The 25956-nt window shown below is 48.3% G+C and overlaps 11 non-coding genes across 11 annotated transcripts; all 11 read right to left on the bottom strand.

The window, feature by feature from the left end:
- Nucleotides 1-14049: 14049 nt before the first annotated feature.
- Nucleotides 14050-14131, bottom strand: Trnaf-aaa (transfer RNA phenylalanine (anticodon AAA)). Its single transcript has one exon. It is a non-coding gene; the product is annotated as a tRNA-Phe (tRNA).
- Nucleotides 14132-19031: 4900 nt separating this feature from the next.
- Nucleotides 19032-19113, bottom strand: Trnal-uag (transfer RNA leucine (anticodon UAG)). Its single transcript has one exon. It is a non-coding gene; the product is annotated as a tRNA-Leu (tRNA).
- A 72-nt stretch (nucleotides 19114-19185) lies between these two features.
- Nucleotides 19186-19267, bottom strand: Trnal-uag (transfer RNA leucine (anticodon UAG)). The gene has a single exon. It is a non-coding gene; the product is annotated as a tRNA-Leu (tRNA).
- A 72-nt stretch (nucleotides 19268-19339) lies between these two features.
- On the bottom strand, nucleotides 19340-19421 carry Trnal-aag (transfer RNA leucine (anticodon AAG)). The gene has a single exon. It is a non-coding gene; the product is annotated as a tRNA-Leu (tRNA).
- A 73-nt stretch (nucleotides 19422-19494) lies between these two features.
- On the bottom strand, nucleotides 19495-19576 carry Trnal-uag (transfer RNA leucine (anticodon UAG)). Its single transcript has one exon. It is a non-coding gene; the product is annotated as a tRNA-Leu (tRNA).
- Nucleotides 19577-19648: 72 nt separating this feature from the next.
- Nucleotides 19649-19730, bottom strand: Trnal-uag (transfer RNA leucine (anticodon UAG)). Its single transcript has one exon. It is a non-coding gene; the product is annotated as a tRNA-Leu (tRNA).
- Nucleotides 19731-24754: 5024 nt separating this feature from the next.
- Nucleotides 24755-24836, bottom strand: Trnal-uag (transfer RNA leucine (anticodon UAG)). The gene has a single exon. It is a non-coding gene; the product is annotated as a tRNA-Leu (tRNA).
- A 72-nt stretch (nucleotides 24837-24908) lies between these two features.
- On the bottom strand, nucleotides 24909-24990 carry Trnal-uag (transfer RNA leucine (anticodon UAG)). Its single transcript has one exon. It is a non-coding gene; the product is annotated as a tRNA-Leu (tRNA).
- A 72-nt stretch (nucleotides 24991-25062) lies between these two features.
- Nucleotides 25063-25144, bottom strand: Trnal-uag (transfer RNA leucine (anticodon UAG)). Its single transcript has one exon. It is a non-coding gene; the product is annotated as a tRNA-Leu (tRNA).
- A 72-nt stretch (nucleotides 25145-25216) lies between these two features.
- On the bottom strand, nucleotides 25217-25298 carry Trnal-aag (transfer RNA leucine (anticodon AAG)). Its single transcript has one exon. It is a non-coding gene; the product is annotated as a tRNA-Leu (tRNA).
- A 72-nt stretch (nucleotides 25299-25370) lies between these two features.
- Nucleotides 25371-25452, bottom strand: Trnal-uag (transfer RNA leucine (anticodon UAG)). The gene has a single exon. It is a non-coding gene; the product is annotated as a tRNA-Leu (tRNA).
- Nucleotides 25453-25956: the final 504 nt, after the last annotated feature.

Below are 25956 nucleotides of genomic sequence, written 5' to 3'. Positions count from 1 at the left end.
ATTGAAGCGGGTGGTCTGGGCTGCATGGGCGGTGCCATGTTGCTGCGTAATCACGGTTAGGGTGGCTACTGATGTTACCAGTGCTAACACCGCCACAGTAATTCATCGTACAAGAGGAGCATGCGAGAAGGGCCTCACATCTGTAAATCTTTTGTGAACGTCACCATGTAGCCTGCACCAAAGGAAAACAGAAAGCTAGGCAACATGAGAAACGTAAGGCGTGGAATTGACGAGGGAACAATGTTTATCTTCATGCACCTTCGCAACGATCCATCTCCTTACATTAATTATCTGCCATCATGTCAACAAGCTCATTGCAGTTCGACTTGTAAATGTAACATGGATGTATTAAGCCGTTGTCGTGATCTAAATAAAAAATATGAAAGGTGCATTAGGTGTATTGCACAAAAAAAGAGAGGAGGTGAACCCTCATTTCTTATATGGGAGTAGGCAAGAGAGAAAGGTCCTTTGCGTTGCTGGTTGGGCAAAGAAAGAATGCCTCTGTGCACGAAGAGCAGGTCACGTTCTTGTACTACAGATTCTTTGCTTCTATTTCGGCTGCTACTATGCTGTTTTAAAGAATTCTTGTGGTAGAATACTCCTTGGAAGACACTTTAAAAGTTTTATATTATAACTAAAATTTTCCACAGGGCCCTGATGAACGGTCCTCTTAAATTTCTGAGGGGCCCATCAAGGGGTTGTACTAATTAGATGAGTTGTTTCTATGTAAACCTCACATTGACAAGCTTAGCAAAAATCTCGGCAAGGCTTGTTATATTCTGCTCAAGAGCCGAAATTGTTTTGATACAGAAACCCTTCGAGAAATTTATTTCAGCTTGTTCCACAGCCATCTGTGGTACTGTGTTACATCTCTGGGCCATTCATACATTGAGCCATTTATAAAACTTCAAAAGAGGGCTGTCCGCTTTATGACTTCCTCACATTACAATGCTAACACAACACCGCTCTTTCAACACGTACACATTTTACCGTTTACTTAATTACTAAATTTTTAAACTCTTGTAATGGTTAATAGTAGCATCGTTACTGACTACCCACTCTCTACTACCAACTTTACCGAATCAGGACGCTGTACACGCAGTGCACTAAAACAAAATTTTCTGGTTCCAAAGGTTTGTAATGTGTGTGGTAAACAGAGAATTTGAAGTGTTGGAGTAGTCGAGAGGAACGTTCAGCCCACGTAAATTAGAAATGCAGCTAATTTTCAGAGATAATTAAAACTGCATTTTCGTGATCTTCTTTCGTATGTTTATTAATACATTCACCGCTTCCTTTTTCTTTTTTCTGGTGCATTTTCCTTCTAAATGTTCAATGATACCGTTTGCATTTTGAAGATTCTTTGTATTGTATTCTCTACTTCTAATGTAAAGTGCATATTGTTGCTGAGTTTAAGTACATGTGTCTGTGCTAAATTAATTGCTTTGCATCCTCTACATTTTTTATGGATTGCAACTGGCCTCGAGCTAGGGATCCCAATGTATTTGTTCACATTATTTTTTACTCTGTACTGAACGCAAGAAATAAAGTTTAATTCAAGGAAACATTTTTCTCACAGGGCCCCCTAGCCTGGAGCTGCAGCCCCCTTAGCCCATAGGTTAATCTGGCCCCAGTAGCAACTAGTATCACGAATTCATTTTTTCTTGCGCTAAGTATAGTAGGACGCCACAGAGATGGAACAGACACTGAAATGCCCTGTGGCGTCCTACTATACTTAGCGCAAGAAAAAATGAATGCACCCCAACTAGCCCAATTCATAGCTCTTCTAAATTAGTATCACGAATGCAAGTTTTGGCTTGCCATCCCTTTTATCAGGTTAACATTGATTTGCACAGCAGAAATCTTAACATTCATTGCATGCAGAAAACAGCCTTAGATCAAAGGACGCAAGTAACTTGTGTCCTCAAGAATCTAAACCTTGTTTGGGGTTTTCTGGAATGAAAGCAGTTTAGGTACCTTAGTCTGAAACTCTATTTTGCTTGACTGCAGCATTTATCATGGATGCGAAGTGGGTGTTGTGACAGAAAGCCAGTGTGCACATACAAGAAAAAGTACTGCAATGCCGCTCAAAAGTTTTCTAGGTGTATTGTGCAAAACCACAATTAATGTACGGGAATGACATGACAGTGGTCATAACTTAAAGCAACGGTTCATTACTGATGGGGTACACATGTATGGTCACATAAACATAATGGTGCAAGCTTGACATATAAGTGATAGTCCTTTTTAAGATACAAGTGGCATGGTGACATACCGGGAATCAATGCTTGTTATTTCTTTATTCCCAAAATTATCAGTTGTACAATACTTGTGCCCCGATACAATGACGTATCTCTGAATCACAGATGTCACATCCTATCTGCCTTGTGAAATACTTTGCCACATGAAATCTCATTGACATAATCAGTTATAGCTTTTGCATTAGTTTTATGCTGTTTCTTGCAGTCTTGTCTTTCATGAGTACTTGGATAATATGGAAAAGGGTACCTTGACATTCTAAATGTTATCTATATATGACCCTACAACTATTATTTTTCCCTAATCAGAGGAGGCTCTCGTGTCATTATATTAATTGAACTTCTTTAACAATGAATACGCGACAGGTACTTGCATGTGAACAAGTGTATGTAGCCTCCCAAAGGCAAGCATGTTTACGAAAGTATCTTTCAGTCATATTGGCAAGAAAACTTTCCCATAGGCTTTTTTTCACGCGAAAGGTGACCACACATTTCTTGATCTAGCAGACTGATCTTTTATGCTACAAGTCTGTGCTGTTTTCCTTGCAACGAGTAGTTTTACATATGTCTACAACACGTAGGTCCTTCATCGGCTATTTTTTTTTCTACAACTTTGATGTTTTCTTGGGAACAATATATTGCACGTTTTTGAAAGCTAGCCATTCAGGGGACATTCTTTCTTAAAAAGCTTCTTTGGAGCCAGGCTCTAAAGTTGTTGATAGACTGTTTATGTCGATTTTTTTACGTAACAATTAGTAGTCTTGCATTTAAAACTTATCCTTTGTGCCCAATATTTAGCTCTCTTTTTGCACTAGTTAAGGTGTGGTACCTAATTTTTTTATACGAAAATAAATATTGTTACTACAGGTACGTGTGTCGTCGTATGACTATTGAATATTTGATAAATAATATTTTATTCAATTCGTATTTGAAAACGTTTACATTCGCCCACCTTTACTTCTTGTACAATGCACAAAGAGGCACGCAAGCCATAGTGGTGCTTAATGAAGTCTCTTTTTGTTGCATGTAATAGTGGCAAAAAGCAGCTTCTCACAGGGAACTTGATTGTGTTGTCTTGTGTTTTGTTCTTCTGCCATATGTATTCTCAATTGATAATTATATCACAGACAGATATATAACCTCTCAATGGAACAGACATTTATTTGATACACATGAACTCGCACCCTGTTCAGCTGGCTTTCAGTTACGCTGATTGTGGCCAGCCTCTATAGAGTATGTCTGCAATGTGGTATGACGGTATGTGTGCAGTGCTACTGTTAAGCCAACTATTGTTCTCACAGCAATGTATTGAGTAAAGTTATTGCAGAATTATTATTTTTAAAAAGACAGCATTAGCCCAGGTTTTAAGGGTGAGAAAATACTTGGTGCACTTCACCAAGCATACAGACAGCATATAATGTGACTACATACCATGTGCTAGTTTGTACTTACGAAGTGTTTACAAAATGGGGAAGGTGGCAGTGAGACTCCTTGGGGAAGCAACACTTCAGTTGTACTGATGGTACGGCGTGACCATATAATTTCCTTATTGCTTGGTTAAAAATATGGTGGGTTACAACCTATGAAATGCCACACCAGCAAGGCTGAACATCCATCCTTACTTTTCAGTGGCTTAAATACGCCACTGTGTTGTTGAGCCTGTGTTGAGATTCCGAAATATCGCCTCGTGTGCCACGTTGTCAAATGCCCCCTTCAGGTCTAGCGGTGAGAATGGCCCGTGGTGTGTGGCAGGGATGACAATCTCCTTCTTCAATTGCATTAGCATGTCCTGGGTCTCAAGATGTCGTATAAAGCCAAACATGGGGTCTGGCATTTGCTGGGTTTCGTCCAGGTGTTGTTGGAGGCATTTGAGTACTATCCTTTTCATGATTATGCTTATGCATGATGTGAGGGATATCAGCCACAGGTTGTCAATGTGCGGGGACTTGCCCGGTTTGGGGATAAAGCGTACTTCAGCTGTTTTTCATTCTTGTGATAGCTTGCGTGATGTCCAAAAGTCATTGAAGGGGTCTAGAAGCGTCTCTAGGGCCTGATCTTCGAGGTTAGCCTCGAAGATTCTGATCAGGCCGGGGGGCACTGCTTCGCCGGCTTTTTTCATCAATAGAACAACGACATAACACAGAATGAACAAACACGAGTGCTGTGTGACACGATCATATTCCATCATGTAATCAATTGTACGCTCACTTTTAACTTGGCAGCTACTAAAAAAACCGTAAGTAAATCAACAAGCCGTAGTTGAATATTCACTCGCGTGCTCGGTGATGAAGAGAAGTGACTTATCGATCTACACAGCTGTATTCCGCGATAATAGAACCATCTGTATAAGAGTATGTTAATATACAGGGCGTTCATTTTAATGTGTTACGGAATTTTTTAAAATCGCCTGTGGCAGGTAGCATAATTCTTATCGTTGAGCTGCGTTATTCGATGAGGTGGACATTAGTAGCACAAAAAATCGAAACACATATTAAACACAGTAATCAAAATTGAGTAATGAACTTCTTAGTTAATTACTTTACGACACATATTGCAATTTACGAATTATAGCCGGTGAGCTTGCAAGACGCATCCACTCGAAATGAATTTCCAGGATGACGCCAGCTTTGAGATATTATTTTACAACGTGTGGGACGAAATACATGGGAGTTCCAGTTACTTTAGTGCTTCAATGTATAAAACAGCATTTTGGTAAAAAAGTAAGTGGAACAACAGTGCATCTTTAGGGCGAGTTTGATGGCACATATCTTCAAACTGGCGTCATTCTGGAAATTCATCCCAAGTGGATATGCCTGCCAAGCTCACCGGCTCCAATTCGTAAATCACAATATGTGCTGTGCAATAATTACCTAGAAGTTGATTAGTCATTTTTTTAAACTGGTTCAATATGGGATTTCTCGTGTTACTAATGTCCGCCTCATCGAATAACCCAGCTCAACGATAAGAATTATGCTACCTGCCACAGAGGATTTCTAAAAAAATTTTTAAACTTATAAATGAACACCCTGCATAACGCTGCGGCGCTTCAGCGTGCTACGCTGTTGCTGCGACAAATCCCTTGTTCATTGGCTTAAAAACGCACACGCGGTCTTGCAAGCTTTCGCTAGCACATCTACAAAAAATGCGCCGTCACGCCGCACACAACCGAGTACATAGCGATGTATGTTGTTACAACAGTATGCGGTAGCAATGATTTAAAAAAAAAGAAAGAAAGGGAAACGAAAAAAAAAGGCGCAGGTAAGATCACTGCATAGTATTCGAGAGGTGGCTCAGCGCGCCAACGCAACACATGCCGTCAACAGAGTATGACAGTGCAAGAGTTTTGCGTTTTCGCCGTGACGCGGAAGCTTGAACCCACGCCGACAAAAATATGCCAGTGTCGTCTGCTGTTGACGATAGTTGCCGACTTAGAACATCTTTGCCCCGCCTCTCGGTTGCCGGCTCTTAACATACGTCGCGTCCCCAAATCGGAGTGCGGATGCCGGCACATGCGAACCGCTCGAGCTCACTAGTCAGAAAATTACCTAATAAGAAAACAAGCGTAATAACAAAATCCTGGCTCGGGCCAAAATTTTGCTGGTCGCCAGCACACAAACGCTGCGACCGCGCTCTTGCATGTTGCCAGTCGCTGGTTATCTGTTTTGCCAGCCAGAAGGCGCATGCGTACGGCACCGCTCGCGCCGGTCCCAGCGTGAATGGAATTTTGTGCCCGGTTGCTTCAACCGTCCGCCGCCACTGAACCGCCAGCATGCGGTGCGGCTTGCGGCGATGAGCGGCTCGAGCGTGTACAGGCCTTAAACCAGCGCCTTAGACCGCTCGGCCACGCTTTCTTTTTCTTTATTGCCGTCGTCGACGTACAAAATCAAGGGTTACAAATGATAAAACGTGCCAGCCACACTTTGGCCAACACAGCACTAAAATCTTTTCATCGCCACCAGGTCATCCAGTACATACATCCATTGTGGTGGATCAGGTAGTGATTTGTAAGCGTCTCTCACGTAAACAACTCTCTCAATGAAGTGTTCTCGCACCGGTATTACAACCAAGTCTGCATGTTCAAATTGCATGCGAGTTTTCCACATAGCTTGGAGGCCCAGGACCACAATGAGGTCGTACGGTACTTGCTCTGAGGTATCTATTGGCAAAAAGCGTATTCCATACGGGTCCAGAGGTAACTGTTTCTTCAGCGTTCTCTGCAGAACGTCCCAGTGAAAGGTGGGGCCCCAGCAATCTAGGAAAACATGTTCTATTGTTTCTGGTTTTTTACATAAAAAGCAGTTGGTGTTCCAGGGGATGAAAATACCCTTGCTATGAAGCCAGGTCTTAACGGGAAGTGTGTTTGTATGTAATTGGAAGAATAAGGACTTAGTTGATGGCCGTACTGGCATTTTCTTCACTCTTTTTAGCACGTCCTGTCCGGGGCCTCCACGGTGTGGCGAGCGGTACAAAGGTACGGGGAGCATCGTGTCCACAAGATCTCTGTACAATTCTTTCTTTGCAACAGTGGACAGATACTGCTGTGAGAAACGCACATTTAACATCCTATATGACATCACCACTTCCACGCAGGTATCCTTTCACAGTTCCCGGCATGTTCTGAGCCGACGAAACAACGAATCCCGGAAGAAGTCTGCCCAGCCGTACTTGTTCTATTGTTCGAAGAAAGAGATCATTTTGATCCCGCAGAAGCACAAAGCGTGACACAATTTGTCGCAAAAACAAGTGAACTAGACCAAACCCACCTTTCTTGACCGGGAAAAACAAATTTTTTCGACTCGTCCTCTCCCAGGTAGAGGCCATTATGAAAGTGGCGAAAATGCGGTGAATTTTTTGTACGCTTACCCGCGCAGCACACAACACATTCATAACATACCATATCTTGGAAACTAAAAAAAAGTTGCAAACAGTGGCTCTAGAAAACATTGACATTTGCTTGCCTCTACAACCGTCAGCCTTTTCCTTTGCTCTCGAAACTTGGTCGAGCCAGTACGGTTCGGGCTCACGGTAACTTCCGAGAGGCACCCCCAGGTACTGTGTAGGTAACCTTGACCAATTCAATCGAGAAAAGGTCTACGGCTTGTCTTCCCAACTTCCCATGCCAGAAGCCATAACTTTTATCCCAGTTTATCTGGGCTCCAGTAGAATTGCAAAACTTTTCGACTACAGCAGTTGCCTCTATTATGCTCGCTTTATCTGTGCAGAAAATCGCGATGTCGTCGGCATACGCCAATATTTTAACATGTGCTTCTGTACTCGATAGCCTGCTATGCGTTCGTTGTTTTTAATGGCCAAACAGAGTGGCTCGAGATAAGCAGCAAACAGAAGGGGCGAAAGCGGGCATCCTTGACGCACCGAAGAGAGCACACGAAAGCTATCGGTGAGCTCCCCATTAACAATAATTCGTGTTGAGCAGTTCTTGTACGCCAGAAAAGGTCGAAGGCTTTTGCCAAATCGATCTGCATCATCGCGACGTAATCGCCAATCGCATCGCAACACTCTAGCACACTTCGAGCCACGTGTACATTTGTTGTAATACTGCGGCCTTTAATGCCACAAGTCTGGTGCGGCCCTACCAATGTTTTGATGACACTTTGCAGTCGTTTTGCTAAAACTTTCGTGAATATCTTATAGTCAACGTTGGCTAGAGTTATCGGGCGATATGAGCCAGGCAACAAGCGTTTCTTTTCATCATCACTCTTCGGGATTAGTACGATATGCGATGTTGTGAAAGACAAGGGATATCTTTTTCGGTCGTACGCTTCGATAATAACTATTTGGAGGACATGAGCCAGCGCCGACTTAAATGTTTTATAGAAAGTGGCCCCTAAGCCATCAGGCCCAGGTGCTTTACCGGGGGCCAACTCGTCTATTGCGCACTCTATCTCACTCAGGGTAATGGGATGTTCAAGCCGTGTCTTAACTTCTTCATCTAGCCTTGGCATCAACGAAAGGAATTCCATCTGGTAGCCATCTTTAGGTTCACGTGGTTGACTCAAGATGGCTTTGAAGTGATCGGCGATCCCTTGCTTGATGTCGTTTTGGTCGGACGTGATATCATTGCCTTTAGCTAGCTGGCGGATTTCCTTCCGACACGCGTACCTTTTCTCGTCTGAGAGGGCTCGTTTTGTTGGCGCTTCTCCCGCCCACAGCTTCTCAGACCTTGATCGCACAACGGCCGCTTTGTACTTCTCAGAGCCTATCCTTTCGAGTTCGGTTTTTACTTCCTTTATTTCCTTAGTATACACACCAGGCTGGGCACTTTCCATGCTGATGAAAAATTGCAGTTGGTGGCGAAGGTTTGTTTCTGCCTGTTTCAGGTTATGCCGAAGTACACTGCTTCTTTCAATAGCCATAGTGTTAACTTTCTGTTTAAATTCTTCCCATTTAATGGCGAAGCTTTCTAGTTGGACTGAACACAGGCTTTCTAGTTCGTTCGCAACAGCATCAACGAAACCATCGTCACCCAACAACTGCACGTTCAATTTCCAGAGGTCCCAGTTAAAGGTGTGTTTGATCTGTCTTTTCCCAAAGGCGGCAGTTATCAAGCAGTGATCGCTATAGGCAATGGGTTGCACATCATATTCACTACACAAAGGCACCAATTCGGCTGGCACATATAATCTATCTAGCCGAGCGTGGCTATCACGCTGGAAGTGGGTAAACTGCGGGCGAGTTCCGCTTGCGAAGACACTACCGACATCTTCCAAGTCATAATCGTGCACCATCGCATTTAGCAATTCAGCACTCTTGTCGCGAACGTGTGAACATTTTGCGCGATCGTCAGCAGTGCATACACAGTTAAAATCGCCCAGCAGTATTACCACCTTCTGACAGTTTACGTACAGTCAACCACAAAAGTTTGCAGGACCACGCGAGCGCATGGCCAAGAGCCTCTTCGCGACACTTCCGCTACGTCACCAGCGATCGACAGCAGCGCGACGTTGAAGACGCATCCCTCCTTAAATCTATGGCCTGTCTATTTTCGCACTGTGCGCAAATATTTTCTACCTATCTCTTTCAACGTGACGCGCTCTTTGTTAGCCAGGGCTACTTGCTTATATTTTGAGAGCAGAATATCAGTACAAGTAATCAGACAGCGTATTCTTCGGCTGTTATCAGTTCTATTTTCGCGTAGCCACGCTGTTTTTTTTTTTTTTCGTGAGTGCGTGAGTGAGCGGTGAGGCAGCCATGGGACACAGATGCTTAGTCAGTAGGCAGAATTTTTCCGTTCCTCCCCCATCGCTAAGTGACAGTAGCGGCCGGGATTTGATCGCCTGCGCCCAGGTTTTGCTGCGCAAAGCCCGAACCACCGCGCTGCTATAGTGGTTACATTTAGAAAAATAAGAAATAATCGGGTGCGATGACTCTTTTTATAACCCTTTGCGACACGGCGTCCTCGTTTGGGGACTCGAACTTCGGAGGCGCGTCCCACGCCACGTGTTTCTTCAAATGACCTAAAACTCAGTGTGCACATTCGTGTCCGCTTCCTGATGGGACAACTAGCGGTCAGTTAACTTCATTGTCCTGCGTATTGCTGCAGATGATCACTTTGCTGGAGACACTACCATGTTAGACAATCGTTCGACGTGCCGCGTTCCAAGACCAACGTCAAGAGTATTTTTTTTCTCCGGTCGACACGAATACAACCGAAAAAGCAAGTGTGCATGCGTTTCCGGCCTAATAGTTGATTCTTTTTATGCAAGCATTGAAGCTGACGGATTTCAGAATAATTAGATAATGAGTTATACGCTAATTAATGTTTGTTACTGAAACTCGCACAAAACAGCACATTGCTTCGTCTTCTTTCTTGGAATGTAATAGTGAGCGTCTTGAAATGATGCCATGCGCATTTGACGCATTTGCAGACAGTGCATCATAATTCGTGTCTGAAGGGGATGAATTTATTCACAAGACATTTACAGAAGTGTCATGAAACATAGGTCTCTCAATGATCTAGTAGGAAGTGAAATGTCCGCCGTTTTCTAGCACCTTATTGATGCGCGTGGGCATCGACTCGTACAAAGATTCAGTAATCTCCGGTCGACCGCGCAGGCTTTCCCATTCGTGTGCGATCGCTTGCCACAGCGTATCGGCCGTGCGGCCGCGGTTGGCTCATGTGGACAGCCGTTTCTTCAACATGCCCCAGACATTTTCTATGGGATTCAAGTCAGCGCCACATGGAGGCCACTCAAGCTGGCAAACAGCATGTTCTTCTGGCAATGACTGGACGATACGTGCTTTATGGATCGGGCTGCGGTCGTGTTGACAAAAATAGCAGCCGTCGCTGAAGGGACCGTCCAGCGCATACGGAACGAGGTGTCTAGTGATGACGTCGCAGTACCGTGACGCAGTGAAGGGCCCTTCCAGACGCACGAGGGGACCAAGGCCATCTTTGCTGATTGCTCCCCACACGCTCACGGAACACCGTCCACTGGATAGAACACTCTGTGTGTAATTAGGCAGATATCTGCAAGAAATAGCATACAATTGGGTTCCAGCGGCGCGTCTAAAAATGTTGTGATTCCTCTTGCGTATGAACTTTATAATGCTGTTATAGAGTTGCAATAGAAAACGTGCAAACATCATTAGATAGTACTGAAAGACCCACTGGCAGCTTTTAATTAGCTTCAGAGTAAGTAGTACTATGAAACAATCGTTAATGTTTTCAACATAATACCACTACAGAAAAATCTCGTAATGTCCAAAAGCTCAATTTACGTGAAACATGTTGTGATGCAGAATTAGCTTCGTGAATTAACTGCCAATACACTGTAAACACACCTGCAGTTTAGTGGTCGCCAAACCCGCTTCCGTTGGTCCCAGCGCGTGGAAAAAGTTGACTCGTCGCTAAAGATGACATCGCCCCATTTCTCTGTTGTCCAATCTTTCATTGCTGTAGCGAACATGAGTCGTTCTTGTAGCTGGCTGTCTGAGAGGCAGGGCTTCTGTGCTGCTACGAAAGACTGCAGGCCAAGCTCACTCAGCCTTCTTCTTACAGTCTCAGACGATACCGTGAGCGAGAGCGCTTCTCGGATATCCTCTGCACTTTGAAAAGGATCAGCCACGATGGCGGCCGTAATCAGGCGGTCCTCTTCCTCAGTCGTGGCCCTTGGACGCCCACTGCGCTCCATATCTCTGAATCTGTCATCGCCGCGGAAAGCTTGAATAATCCTATTCACGGCAGTCCGGCTCCTGTTGGTTCGGCGGCAGATTTCGCGCTGAGGTATTCCCTCTATAAATAAACGCACAATGTGCCTTCTTTCGTCAAGTGGAACACGCAGCGGCATCTTTCCAAATAGGCAATCACCACGTGGCCTGAAGCAAGTCTACTACGTTTTCAGCGACTGATGCGAAGATGCGCCTATGTGTGAAAGAAAATTTTCTATGCATCCGCTTTTTCTTTATTTTTGATGACAGTGAAACACCTCCCTACCCTTTCTCTCAAGACGCAGAAGCAGCAACACTCATTGGACCAAGATGCTGCCAACCAAAGTGCGCCAGTAAACGTCGCGTAAAAAAATCGTCGCAGCGCTTCGTGAAACTTATCTACCCACTGGCACACCAGTCGACAAAGGTTGCAGTGATTGCTCCGATACTGCTATCAAGCCCGATATGTGGCGGTCTTATCGCAGACAGCGCTCTGCGTCAACACAACGAACTAACAATGTCATGCACGGGAATAAAAAATTAACAGGCAGGCGAGTACCAAGAGGGCTCATATCCGGGAGAGCGCCCCTGTCGCCGCTAGGTGGCGTACCGCTAGGTGGCGCGGATAGGCAGTCTGGCACGCGCTCGCGTGGTCCGCAAACTTTTGTGGTTGACTGTACGTTTCAAGACGCTCAAAGAAGGATCGCCGGTCCGTTTCGATATTCGGTGCGTAGACACAAATGACACGGAAATCCTTATCGCAAAAACAAAAATCAGCCACTGAAAGGCGCCCAGTATCACACGAAAACACTGACTGCACACAAATGCCAAAGTTTCTTCGAATGAATATAGCGCAACCACCTGATCCACCAACAGCGTGAGAAACACACACATCAAAGTGAGTACGAAAATTGGACACCATTCTGTCGGTTAGCTCTTGGCTCTCTATTTTGGTTTCTTGGATTCCCACAAGATGCAAGTCATAATCTAAGAGTAGACGACTTAGCTGACATTGTCGCCTTCTTGCGCTGAGCCCTCGTACATTTAACGTGGCTACACGTAGCGCTCCTTCAATATTGGCCGCCATGACTAAATGGCAGAAGGGTGCCCATCAGTTACCCAAGGACGCGTGTTCATAATGACGCGCCGATAACCGCGTCGATAGCCACAAAAGCAAACACAACTCGACCTCTCTAAGAAACACTCAAATGCAACTTGAGCCCCCGTTCCTGACACGTTTCTAAAAAGGATAGTGCTCAGGATGACGGCCATTGCACTCACCAACCCCCCAACCCGCCTAAGCTACAGACAGTACAAAATTACGGAGGCGGTTTACCCGCCTGCCATGGATCGTCCGTAATATTCGGCCGCAGCTTCAGGGTTGGTCTCCTCATACCTGGAGTTTTGGGCGGTGGCTCGTCTCCACCATTGCTGTCTTGTAGCGTAGCCAGGCTATTAGCCTGGTCGTGCGGTCGTTTCCCCGCCTGCTTAGCGAGCCCGGTATGGGTGTCCATGCCCTCAGGTTCAGGGGGGGTGGAGGTCGCTCCCGGTTCACGTAGGCTCTTTACTTCAGCGTTCGTCACAGCTACACTGTCCCCTGCCTTCTCTTGTTGAGTGGCGACGGCCTCGTCGACGTGTTGCCCCTGTTTCTGGAGTCGTGCCTCCGTCTTTGCCGCCTCGCCAGCTGCTTCCTTAGCCGTGGACGATGTGTCTTCCATGTCCGCCTCGTCCATATGTAGGGCGGAGTTGTCATCGTTGCTCACGGGTCCGGTCACGCTAGCGTACGTCCGCTCGCACTGACTCTCTTCGTGACCGAAGCGTCGGCACGCAACACACCGCGGAATGCGGCAGTCGCGACGAATATGGCCCGTTCCGCGGCAGCGCAGGCAGAGAGGGGCCCTGCCCGGCACAACCACGAGAGCCAGCTCGCCGGAGACGCTCACCTGATGTGGGAGGTCGTCCAGCATTACGCCCGGCTTCAACTTCAGCGTAACCAGTCTTGCGGTAGAGTTCTTATCAGCCACGCCATGCACCCACCACCGCTCGCGGGCGACGTCCGTGACCTTTCCAAACGGCGCGAAGGCAAGACGCACGTCCTCAGTCGGGAACGGTGTGCAGCAGCCAAAGCACTTTCAAGCGCACATCCTGGTTGGCGGGGTCAATGACGAGGCATCGGCACTTTTTGACCTGCAGCTCACCAACGCTGACGATCTTCTTCACCGCTTCGTCGTCCTTGAAGGTCACGGCCCAAACATGGCTCATACGGTAGGCCCCGAGGGCCACCACTTCCGGCCGGAGCGATAACGGGCCAAGCGCATGGCGGAAATCTTCCACCCGGTATGGGCGGGCCCTGATATCACAATGTAAAAAAACGGTGTTCACAACAAAACGCCCTGTCGGCAAACTCGGCAAAACAACTTGGTACTCGTTGTCCGCAGCAAAATTCCTGTTACCGCGGCCGCTCTGGGCCGCTGAAGCCGCTCCTTCGGAGCCCGTCATCATACGTCCGTCACGCTCGGTGGCCGGAAGCAGAATTCCGCTCGGCCACGCTACCACTTTTCTCCAGCTGAGTGACGGTCGCGTGCGCCTTTTGCCGAAAAGCGCACGTAAAAAAAGCAACACAATCTGGCTGCGGTGGGATTCGAACCCACGCTTCCGAGGAGACTGGTGCTTTAAACCAGCGCCTTAGACCGCTCGGCCACGCTACCACTTTTTTTTTCTTTATTACCGGTAAGCAGCGGTACATAGGAATACCAACATAACTAAGATATGTACAAACACAGATGGACTTCTCATCTGTTAAGTATAAATAATAAGCACATGCAGCCTGTCATATTGTAACAGGCTTTGTTCAGAATTCATTAAGATTGGCCAGGGGTTCCATCCTGGCCATCCAAGGTGGGGGACACTCTTGTGTTGCAACCACATCAAGAAAACGTCTTATTTGTTCCCGAAAATACACACGGGCTGGTCTTCTATCGAGATCGCAATAGAAGCCTGCCATGCGGGAGCGCCATATACAGTAGAGGCCAGTCAGCATAATCTGATCAAACGGTGTTCCGTCATCGTCGTCTATCGGCAAAAATCTGATGCCATGTGGGTCAAGAGGAAAAAACATCCCATAAGTATACTCCTTCCCAGCAGTGTAAAAAAACATGGTCTATGGTTTCAGGTTGTTTGCAAATTATACATTGTGAGCCCCATGGCATGTAAGAGCCTCTTTCTTCTAGGAACGTTGCAACTGAAAGTGTACCTGTGTGTAGTTTGAAAAAGAAACTTTTCATACCTGGTGGTACCTGCATTCGTTTGACGCGTTTAAAAACATTCTGGCCTGGGCCTCGACTGTATATGGCTCTGTACAGAGGCGGGGGAAAAAGGCTGTCTATTATATCGTTGCGCAGCTTTTTCCTTGAGACCTTAAACAAATATTCTTTCGAATACCGTACAGCAAGGAAACGAACACTGAATACAATTTCCCTGTAAAAACCAAACACTGCCGCCGGCACACCTTGGGAGCATACAATCAACTCTGGCAACAAGTGCGCGAGTCTAACTCTACAGACTGTTTGCAAAAAAGGATCATCGCTGTTCCGAAAGAAAATAAAACGTCCAACAAGTTGCCTAACAAACAGGTGGGCCCGCCCTAATCCTCCATCTTGCACCCGTCTGAACAAATTATTGCGACAATATCTCTCCCATCCGGAACCCCACACAAACACGGCAAAAACTCTGTGGAATTTCTGCACATTGACCCTGTTACAGAAAATGAATTGCATGACATACCATAGCTTAGCGACGAAAAACAAGTTGCATACAGTAGCCCTGGCAAATACTGAAAGGTATTTGGCCTTCCACGCCTCAGCCTTCTCTTTAGCACTTTTAAGCTGGTCCTGCCAGTATTCGTCACTCTGTTTGTAAGCTTCGAGTGGTGCGCCTAAGTACCTTACTGGCGTTGTTGACCACTTGACATTCGCATATATAGCAGGAGCCTCAGGCCACTCTCCATGCCAAATACCGAGGCACTTGCTCGAGTTTACTCTACTACCTGTGATTTCACCGAAGTTTTTCACAACATTTATCGTCTGCAAAATGCTCTCCTTGTCTTTGCAACACACGGCTACGTCGTCAGCATAGGCCAGGAGTTTGACTTCTGACGCTTGCATCGTAAACCCATGAATAAATTTGTTCTCAATGACTGCCAAACACAATCTCTCCAGATAAATACAGAACAAAAGTGGGCTGGCTGGGCAGCCTTGACGCACGGAACGTTGAATGCTGATGGGGGCCCCCAATGTCTTGTTAATTATAAGCTTAGTAATTCCGTTCCGGTACGCCATGGCTACCCCGTCAGTAATTATGGACACGACATTTATATGATTAAGAATGGCAAATAAAATACCGTGAGCAACACAGTCAAAAGCTTTCTCCAAGTCAAGTTGAAGAATCGCAACTCGTGCCCTTAAGGCGTCACAATATTCCAAAATCGATCTCATTATGTGTACGTTCGTGTTAATGCTTCGTCCTTTGATTCCGCATGTTTGGTGCCGACCTACTATGATTTCCATTACTGTTTGTAACCTGTCTGCGATTATCTTCATGAACATTTTGTAATCACTGTTGGTAAGTGATATTGGTCTGTACGGCGTTACATGTTTCAGTTTCGCAGGCTGGTCAGTCTTAGGGATTAGTACAGTGTGCGCTTGCCCGAAAGAAAGTGGCAATGCGTTTACTTCATACGCTTCGTTAAACACGTCAGCGAGTAGCGGCGATAGATCTGATTTAAACAGTTTATAAAAATCGGCACAAAGGCAATCCGGACCGGGTGATTTTCCGGCTTTTAAATCTTCAATTGCTTGTTCAACTTCATGAGTTGATATCGGTGCCTCGAGCCTGTTCTTCGTCTCGTCGCTGAGTTGCGGCATACGCCCCAAAAACGCAGCTCTAAAGGCGTCTACGTCAACAGTTCTCGATGCAAAAAGTTCTTGGAAGAGCTTGAAAAACGCTTGTGCTATCTCCTCACCGTCAGTTATTTCATTACTATCTACTTCAATAGTATCTATGTGATTGCGCCGCGCATGCGTTTTCTCCTGACCTAGCGCGCGTTTAGTTGGCGTTTCATCTGCTGTCAATGCCTCTGTCCTTGCGCGTATAATCGCTCCTCGATATCGCTCTTCATCGCATAGCTCCAATTTCGCTTTGATGCTGCGTAAATCGTCCTTGTATGCGCCCGGCTGGCTGCACTCTAAGGCCGTTAATTTTTCCAACACTGCCCTTAGTTCTTTCTCTTTAGCTCTTTCTTCGTACTTTATTTTACAGGATCGGTCGATGGCGGTTAACTTAATTCGTTGTTTAAAAATTTCCCATTTTTCAGTGATTTGCGCCACTTTGTTGTTTTCTACTTCCTTCAAGTGTTCTTGTACGTTGCTTAGAAAAAGCTCATCCTTTAACAATTTGGAATTCATTTTCCACATTTCCCACGTGAAAGTGTTGCCCTTTCCTTTGCGTCCAACACATGTCTTGACCAAACAGTGGTCGGTGAATGAAATAGGTATGACATCGTAGCTGCGACATATGGGTATAACATCTAGTGTCACGTATATCCTGTCAAGACGAGCATGACTATTGCCTTGGAAGTGCGTGTATTGAACCTGGCGTGTTCCGACTAGGCAATCAGCCACGTCGTCCAAGTCACACTCGGCTAATAGTTCACTGAGGACATGACAGCTTTTATCATTTCTTCTCTTGCCTGTTCTATCTCGATCGCTGAGTACACAATTAAAATCTCCCATAATAATGACTTTTCTATGCGCGCATATGTGCGCCTTTAACGCGGAAAAAAACATATTGCGTTCATCGCATATATTGGGTGCATATATACATATCACCCGCCAAGAATCATTACCAACAGCAAAGTCGCAGTACACTAGTCTGCCAAAGGGGCACGAAAAATAATTTTCCATCAATAGCCTGGGCAGCTTCTTAATAAATAAAATAACACCTGCCGACGCTCCTTTGGCATGGCTCACAACCGCGTAATACGAAGGCGTAAACCTTAGCACCATGCCTCGGGTCTCTTCCTCCCCTTCAACTTTTGTCTCCTGCACGGCTAGAACGTCGAGGTCTTGGTCCACCATCATCCGGTACACTTGGCTTTGTTTACGCTTGGCGGCCAGACCTCTCACGTTTAGCGTGCCCAAGCTAAGCGTCGGGTTGGATGCCATTGCTACTACGGGAAAGAGAGAAAGGCCCGAAGCATCGTGCTCACCGCAACGTCTAGCCAGCGGCTAGACGCCCCCAGGGACCGTCCGGTGGTCTGGCATGGTCCGTAGTCGGTTGTGGCTTGTCACCCTCCTTCCTGTCCCGAGGAATGTTTGGACAGGGCTTGACGCTGCTCCTTCGTATTATTGTTGTCTTTGCAGGTGGCCCGTCGGTGACGTCAAGCGGCCTTTTGAAGGCAGCGTTGCCGCTCACTTCCATAGCGTCGCTGTCTTGGGCCGAATCCCCACCTCCTGCGACGTACGTGGCATCATCAGATACAAGGCGGTTTTCGCTGCCTTTCTCCAGTTCTTCCGAAGAACCTGATGACCCTTATTTCTTTTCGGGGGTAACAAGGACGCCTTTCGTCTCTCCCTCTGTTTTTGTTGTCGCCTCCGCGTTGTTGGCACTCTCCTGGTCATCCGCCCCTTTGGCGGCGTCCTCGGCTTCAGCAGCATCCATTCTCATCTCTGCAGCGATTTCGCTTGCTGGTGGCCCCACGGCTGTGGCGTACGTGCGTACGCACTGATCTTCAGTGTGGCCAAAGTTACGGCATCGCGAGCATCGCGGCACCTTGCACTCGCGACGGACATGCCCTACACCCTTGCACCGTACGCACTGCATTGGCCGTCCAGGCACCACGACAAGGGCCAGTTCACCTGCAACTCGGATTTGGTGCGGAAGGTCCGTCAACTTTCATTCCGCTCTTCAGTTTCAGAAGAACAGTTCGAGACGTGGAATCCTTACCTCCTTCGCCTTTGACGCGCCATCGTTCTCGCGTCACTTCAATTACCTTGCCAAAGGCTGCCAGCGCTGTCTTTACGTCTTCGTCCTCCACCCAGTACAGCAACCAATGAAGGCGAAGGAGTACCTGTTGGTTTTGAGGGTCGACGACTACGCAGCGACGCCCTTTCACGTTGAGTTCTTTCAATGCCAGCAGTTTCTTCGCCGCCTCGTCGTTCGAGAAGGTGACCGCCCAAACATTATTGATCTGGTAGGCGCCAAGGGCCACGACTTCCGGTAGCAATCCAGTCGGGACGAGCACGTCTCGGAAGCCTTCGACCCTGTAGGGCCTTGCTCGCACGTCGCCATGCAAAAACACGGTGTTCTTTACAACAGGTCCCTTGGGCAGAGGTGGCAAAATAAACTGATAGCTCACTTCCTCGTTCACGATAAGCCTGTTACCGCGGCTGGTAGCCGCAAAATCTGCTCCATCGCAGCCCATGATTCACACGTCCGCACAGCTCCGCTGCCGGAAGCATAATCTCGGCCACGCTACCACTGTCCTCCTGCCGAGTGACGGTCGCATGCGCTTTCTGCCGAATAGCGGACGTAAATAATGTGACACAGTATGGATAGCGGTGGGATTCGAACCCACGCCTCCGAGGAGACTGGTGCCTAAAACCAGCGCCTTAGACCGCTCGGCCACGCTACCACTGTTCTCCTGCCGAGTGACGGTCGCGTGCGCTTTTTGCCGAAGAGCGCACGTAAAAAAAGTGACACAATATGGCAGCAGTGGGATTCGAGCCCACGCCTCCGAGGAGACTGGTGCCTAAAACCAGCGCCTTAGACCGCTCGGCCACGCTACCACTGTTCTCCTGCCGAGTGACGGTCGCGTGCGCTTTTTGCCGAAGAGCGCACGTAAAAAAAGTGACACAATATGGCAGCAGTGGGATTCGAACCCACGCCTCCGAGGAGACTGGTGCCTTAAACCAGCGCCTTAGACCGCTCGGCCACGCTACCACTCTTCTCCTGCCGAGTGACGGTCGCGTGCGCTTTTTGCCGAAGAGCGCACGTAAATAATGTGACACAATATGGATAGCGGTGGGATTCGAACCCACGCCTCCGAGGAGACTGGTGCCTAAAACCAGCGCCTTAGACCGCTCGGCCACGCTACCACTGTTCCCCTGCCGAGTGACGGTCGCGTGCGCTTTTTGCCAAAGAACGCACGTAAAAAAAGCAACACAATATGGCAGCGGTGGGATTCGAACCCACGCCTCCGAGCAGACTGGTGCCTAAAACCAGCGCCTTAGACCGCTCGGCCACGCTACTTTTTTTTTCTTTATTGCCGTCGTCGAAGTACAAAATCAAATGTTACAAATGATAAAACGTGCCAGCCACACTTTGGCCAACACAGCACTAAAATCTTTTCAGTGACACCAGTTCATCCAATACAGACATCCATTGTGGTGGATCAGGCAGTACTTTGTATGCGTCTCTCACGTAAACAACACTCTCAATGAAGTGTTCTCGCACCGGTTTCACAACGATGTCTGCATGTTCAAATTGCATGCGAGTTTTCCACATCGCGTGGAGGCCCAGGACCATAATGAGGTCATACGGTACTTCCTCTGAGGTATCTATTGGCAAGAAGCGTATTCCATACGGGTCCAGGGGTAACTGCTTCTTCAGCGTTCTCTGCAGAACGTCCCAGTGAAAGATCGGGTCCCAGCAATCTAGGAAAACATGTTCTATTGTTTCTGGTTTTTTACATAAAAGCAGTCCGTTGTCCAGGGGATGAAAATACCCTTGCTATGAAGCCAGGTCTTAACGGGAAGTGTGTTTGTATGTAATTTGAAAAAGAAAGACTTAGTTGATGGCCTTACTGGCATTTTCTTGACTCTTTTTAGAACGTCCTGTCCGGGGCCTCCACGGTGTGGCGAACGGTACAAAGGTACAGGTAGCATCGTGTCCACAAGATCTCTGTACAATTGTTTTTTTGTAACGATGGACAGATACTGCAGCGAAAAACGCACATTCAACATCCTATGCGCCAGCACCACTTCACGCAGGTACCCAGTCACGGTTCCCGGCATGTTCTGAGCCGACGAAACAACAAATCCTGGAAGAAGTCTACTCAGCCGTACTTGAATTAGTGTTCGAAGAAAGGGATCATTTTGATCCCGCAGAAACACAAAGCGTGACACAATTTGTCGCAAAAACAAGTGAACCAGACCAAGCCCACCTTTCTTGACCGGGAAAAACAAATTTGTTCGACTCGTCCTCTCCCAGGTAGAGGCCCAAATGAAAGTGGCGAAAATGCGGTGAATTTTTTGTACGCTTACCCGCGCAGCACACAACACATTCATAACATACCATATCTTGGAAACTAAAAAAGGTTGCAAACAGTGGCTCTAGAAAACATTGACAATTGCTTGCCTCTCCAACGGTCAGCCTTTTCCTTTGCTGTCGAAACTTGGTCGAGCCAGTACTGTTCGGGCTCACGGTAACTTCCGAGAGGCACCCCCAGGTACTGTGTAGGTAACCTTGACCAATTCATTCGAGAAAAGGTCTCCGGCTTGTCTTCCCAACTCCCATGCCAGAAGCCATAACTTTTATCCCAGTTTATCTGGGCTCCAGTTGAATTGCAAAACTTTTCGACAACAGCAGTTGCCTCTATAATGCTCGCTTTATCAGTGCAGAAAATCGCGATGTCGTCTGCATACGCCAATATTTTAACGTGTGCTGCCTGTAGTCGATAGCCTGTTATGCGTTCCTTGTTTTTAATGGCCAAGCAGAGTGGCTCGAGATAAGCAGCAAACAGAAGGGGCGAAAGCGGGCATCCTTGACGCACCGACGAGAGCACACGAAAGCTATCGGTGAGCTCCCCATTAACAATAATTCGCGTTGATCAGTTCTTGTACGCCATCGTGACACCTTCCGTTATCACACTGCCAACATTCGTGTGTTCAAGTATGTATAGTAGAGCCTTGTGCGAGACGAGGTCGAAGGCTTTTGCCAAATCGATCTGCATCATCGCGACGTAATCGCCAATCGCATCGCAACACTCTAGCACACTTCGAGCCACGTGTACATTTGTTGTAATACTGCGCCCCTTAATGCCACAAGTCTGGTGCGGCCCTACCACTGTTTTGATGACACTTTGCAGTCGTTTTGCTAAAACTTTCGTGAATATTTTATAGTCAACGTCGGCTAGAGTTATCGGGCGATATGAGCCAGGCAACAAGCGTTTCTTTTCATCATCACTCTTCGGGATTAGCACAATATGCGAGGTTGTGAAGGACAAGGGCAATCTTTTTCGGTCATACGCTTCGCTGATAACTAGATGGAGGACATGAGCCAGCGCTGACTTAAACGTTTTATAGAAAATAGCCCCTAAGCCATCAGGCCCAGGTGCTTTACCGGGCGCCAACTCGTCTATTGCGCACTCTATCTCACTCAGGGTAATGGGATGTTCTAGCCGTGCCTTAACTTCTTCATCGAGCTTTGGCATCAATGAAAGGAATTCCGTCTGGTAGCCATCTTTAGGTTCACGTGGTTGACCTAAGAAGGCTTTGAAGTGATCGACGATCCCTTGTTTGATGTCGTTTTTGTCGGACGTGATGTCATTGCCTTTAGCTAGCTGGCGGATTTCCTTCCGACATGCGTACCTTTTCTCGTCTGAGAGAGCTCGTTTTGTTGGCGCTTCTCCCGCCCACAGCTTCTCAGACCTTGATCGCACAACGGCGGCTTTGTATTTCTCAGAGTCTATCCTTTCGAGTTCGGCTTTCACTTCCTTTATTTCGTTAACATACACACCAGGCTGGACACTTTCCATGCAGATGAAAAATTGCAGTTGCTGGCGAAGGTTCGTTTCTGCCTGTTTCAGGTTATGCCGAAGGACACTGCTTCTTTCAATAGCCATTGTTTTTACTTTCTGTTTAAATTCTTCCCATTTAATGGCGAAGCTTGCTAATTCGACTGAAATCAGGTTTTCTAGTTCCTTCGCCACGGCATCAACGAAAGCATCGTCATCCAGCAACTGCGCGTTCAATTTCCAGAGGTCCCAGTTAAAGGTGTGTTTGATCTGTCTTTTCCCGAAAGTGGCAGTTACCAAGCAGTGGTCGCTATATGCAATGGGTTGCACATCATATTCACTTCACAAGGGCACCAATTCGGCTGACACATATAATCTATCTAGCCGAGCGTGGCTATCACGCTGGAAGTGCGTAAACTGCGGGTGGGTACCGCTGGCGAAGACACTACCGATATCTTCCAAGTCGTAATCGTGCACCAGCGCATTTAGCAATACAGCACTCTTATCGCGAACGCGTGAACCATTTGCGCGATCGTCAGCAGTGCACACACAGTTAAAATCCCCCAGCAGTATGACCACCTTGTGGCAGTTTACGTACGCTTCAAGTCGCTCAAAGAAGATTCGCCGGTCTGTTTCAATATTCGGCGCGTAGATACAAATGACTCGGAAATCCATATCGCAATAACAAAAATCAGCCACTAAAAGGCGTCCTGTTTCACACGAAAACACTGACTTCACACAAATGCCAAAGTTTCTTCGAATGAATATGGCGCAACCACCTGATCCACCAACAGCGTGAGAAACACACACGTCGAAGTGCGCACGGAAATTGGACACCATTCTGTCGGTTTGCTCTTGGCTCTCTATTTTGGTTTCTTGGATTCCCACAAGATGCAAGTCATTATCTAAGAGTAGGCGACTTAGCTGACATTGCCGCCTTCTTGCACCGAGCCCTCGTACATTTAACGTGGCTACACGTAGCGCTCCTTCGATATTAGCTGCCATGGCTACACGGTAGAATGGTGCCCGTCACAGTTACGCAGGGGCGAGTGTTGATAATGACGCGCCGATAACCGCGTTGAGTGCCACAAATGGGAACACAACCCGACCTCTCGAAAACAACACTAACATGCAACTCGGGCCCTCGTTCCTGACACATATCCAAGAGAATAGCGCTCAGGGTGACGGCCATTGCACTCACGAACCCCCCAACCCGCCTCAAGCAAAACACAGTACAGAACTACGGAGGCGGTTTACCCGCCTGCCGTGGATCGGCCGTAATGTTCGGCCGCAGCTGCAAGCTTGGTCTCCTCATACCTGGCGCTTTGGGCGGTGGCTCGTCTCCGCCGCTGCTGTCCTGCGTCGTAGCCAGGCTATTGGTCTGGTCGCGCGGATGTTTCCCCGCCTGCAAGTTGGCAAGCCCGGTATGGGTGTCCATGTCTTCATGTTCAGGGGGGGTGGAGGCCGCTCCCGGGTCAGGTGGGCTCTCTTCCTCACGGTTCGGCATGGCTACAGTGCCCTCCACTTGCTCTTGCTGTTCAGTGTCGACGGCTTCATCGACATGTTGCCCCTGTTTCTGAGGTCGTGCCTCCGACTCTGCCACCTCGCCAGCTGCTTCCTTAGCCGTGGTCGATGTGTCTTCCATATCCGCCTCGTCCATGAGTAGTGCGGAGTTGTCATTGCTCACGGGTCCGGTCACGCTAGCGTACGTCCGCTCGCACTGACTCTCTTCGTGACCGAAGCGTCGGCAGGCACCACACCGCGGAATGCGGCAGTCGCGACGAATATGGCCCGTCCCGCGGGAGCGTAGGCAGAGAGGGGCCCTGCCCGGCACAACCACAAGAGCCAGCTCGCCGGAAACGCTCACCTGGTGTGGCAGGTCATCAAGCATTACGCCCGGCTTCAACTTCAGCGTAACCAGTCTTGTGGTAGAGTTCTTATCAGCCACGCCATGCACCCGCCACCGGTCGCGGGCGACGTCCGTGACCTTTCCAAACGGCGCGAAGGCAAGACGCACGTCCTCGTCAGGAACGGTGTGCAGCAGCCAATGCACTTTTAAGCGTACATCCTGGTTGGCGGGGTCAATGACGAGGCATCGGCCCTTCTTGTCCTGTAGCTCACCAACACTGACGATCTTCTTCACAGCTTCGTTGTCTTTGAAGGTCACGGCCCAAACATGGCTCATACGGTAGGCCCCGAGGGCCACCACTTCCGGCAGGAGCGATAACGGGGCGAGCGCATCGCGGAAATCTTCCACCCGGTATGGGCGGGCCCTGATATCACAATGTAAAAAAACTGTGTTCACAACAAAACGCCCTGTTGGCAAACTCGGCAAAACAACTTGTCCCAACGACACTCCTGTTACCGCGGCCGCTCTGGGCCGCTGAAGCCGCTCCTACAGAGCCCGTCATCATGCGTCCGTCACGCTCGGTGGCAGGAAGCAGAATCCCCTCTCGGCCACGCTACCACTGTTCTCCTGCCGAGTGACGGTAGCGTGCGCTTTTTGCCAAAGAACGCACGTAAAAAAAGCAACACAATATGGCAGCGGTGGGATTCGAACCCACGCCTCCGAGGAGACTGGTGCCTAAAGCCAGCGCCTTAGACCGCTCGGCCACGCTACCACTGTTCTCCTGCCGAGTGACGGTCGCGCGCGCTTTTTGCCGAAGGGCGCACGTAAAAAAAGTGACACAATATGGCAGCAGTGGGATTCGAGCCCACGCCTCCGAGGAGACTGGTGCCTAAAACCAGCGCCTTAGACCGCTCGGCCACGCTACCACTGTTCTCCTGCCGAGTGACGGTCGCGCGCGCTTTTTGCCGAAGGGCGCACGTAAAAAAAGTGACACAATATGGCAGCAGTGGGATTCGAGCCCACGCCTCCGAGGAGACTGGTGCCTAAAACCAGCGCCTTAGACCGCTCGGCCACGCTACCACTGTTCTCCTGCCGAGTGACGGTCGCGCGCGCTTTTTGCCGAAGGGCGCACGTAAAAAAAGTGACACAATATGGCAGCAGTGGGATTCGAGCCCACGCCTCCGAGGAGACTGGTGCCTTAAACCAGCGCCTTAGACCGCTCGGCCACGCTACCACTGTTCTCCTGCCGAGTGACGGTCGCGTGCGCTTTTTGCCGAAGAGCGCACGTAAAAAAAGTGACACAATATGGCAGCAGTGGGATTCGAGCCCACGCCTCCGAGGAGACTGGTGCCTAATACCAGCGCCTTAGACCGCTCGGCCACGCTACCTTTTTTTTTATTGCGATAGCAATTATATGGACACTCAAAAGCAGATTTCTGCCGTCGGCGTCGCCGTCGCCGTCGCCGTAGCCGTCGCCGTCGCCGTCGCCGTGAGGTTCCGTATGACGTCATTTGGAGAAGAAATCGTCGCCGCGCGCCGAACGCTGTATGTGCGAGTGAAAGGGCGCGAGGGGCGCGTCTTTCACGGGGAGTGAACGCACGGCGGAGAACAAACGCGCGTTCTGCGCCGTGCTCGCTTAAGGGCTGCAAAAGTAGGCGTCTCTGTTCTCCTTCACAATCACCATGTATGTAGAGCAAACGCGCCTTCTTTCGACGAGCGAGAGGCCGTGGGGGAGGGGGAGGGAAGGGAGGCGACGTTTAGCTGCGGCACGCAGTGCCTATTTATATCAGAGGCTCCGGCAACAGTCACCAACGCCGCGCGCATTTTGAGCGAACGCGGGCAAAACGCCGATGGCGTCTTCAACAGTTCTGCGTGTTGCCGATGTTGCTGCA

Source organism: Dermacentor silvarum, chromosome 4 (genome assembly GCF_013339745.2).
Source record: "Dermacentor silvarum isolate Dsil-2018 chromosome 4, BIME_Dsil_1.4, whole genome shotgun sequence".
NCBI lineage: Eukaryota > Metazoa > Arthropoda > Arachnida > Ixodida > Ixodidae > Dermacentor > Dermacentor silvarum.
Note: the sequence above shows the minus strand (reverse complement) of the source record. Positions and strands in the feature narration are given on the sequence as shown.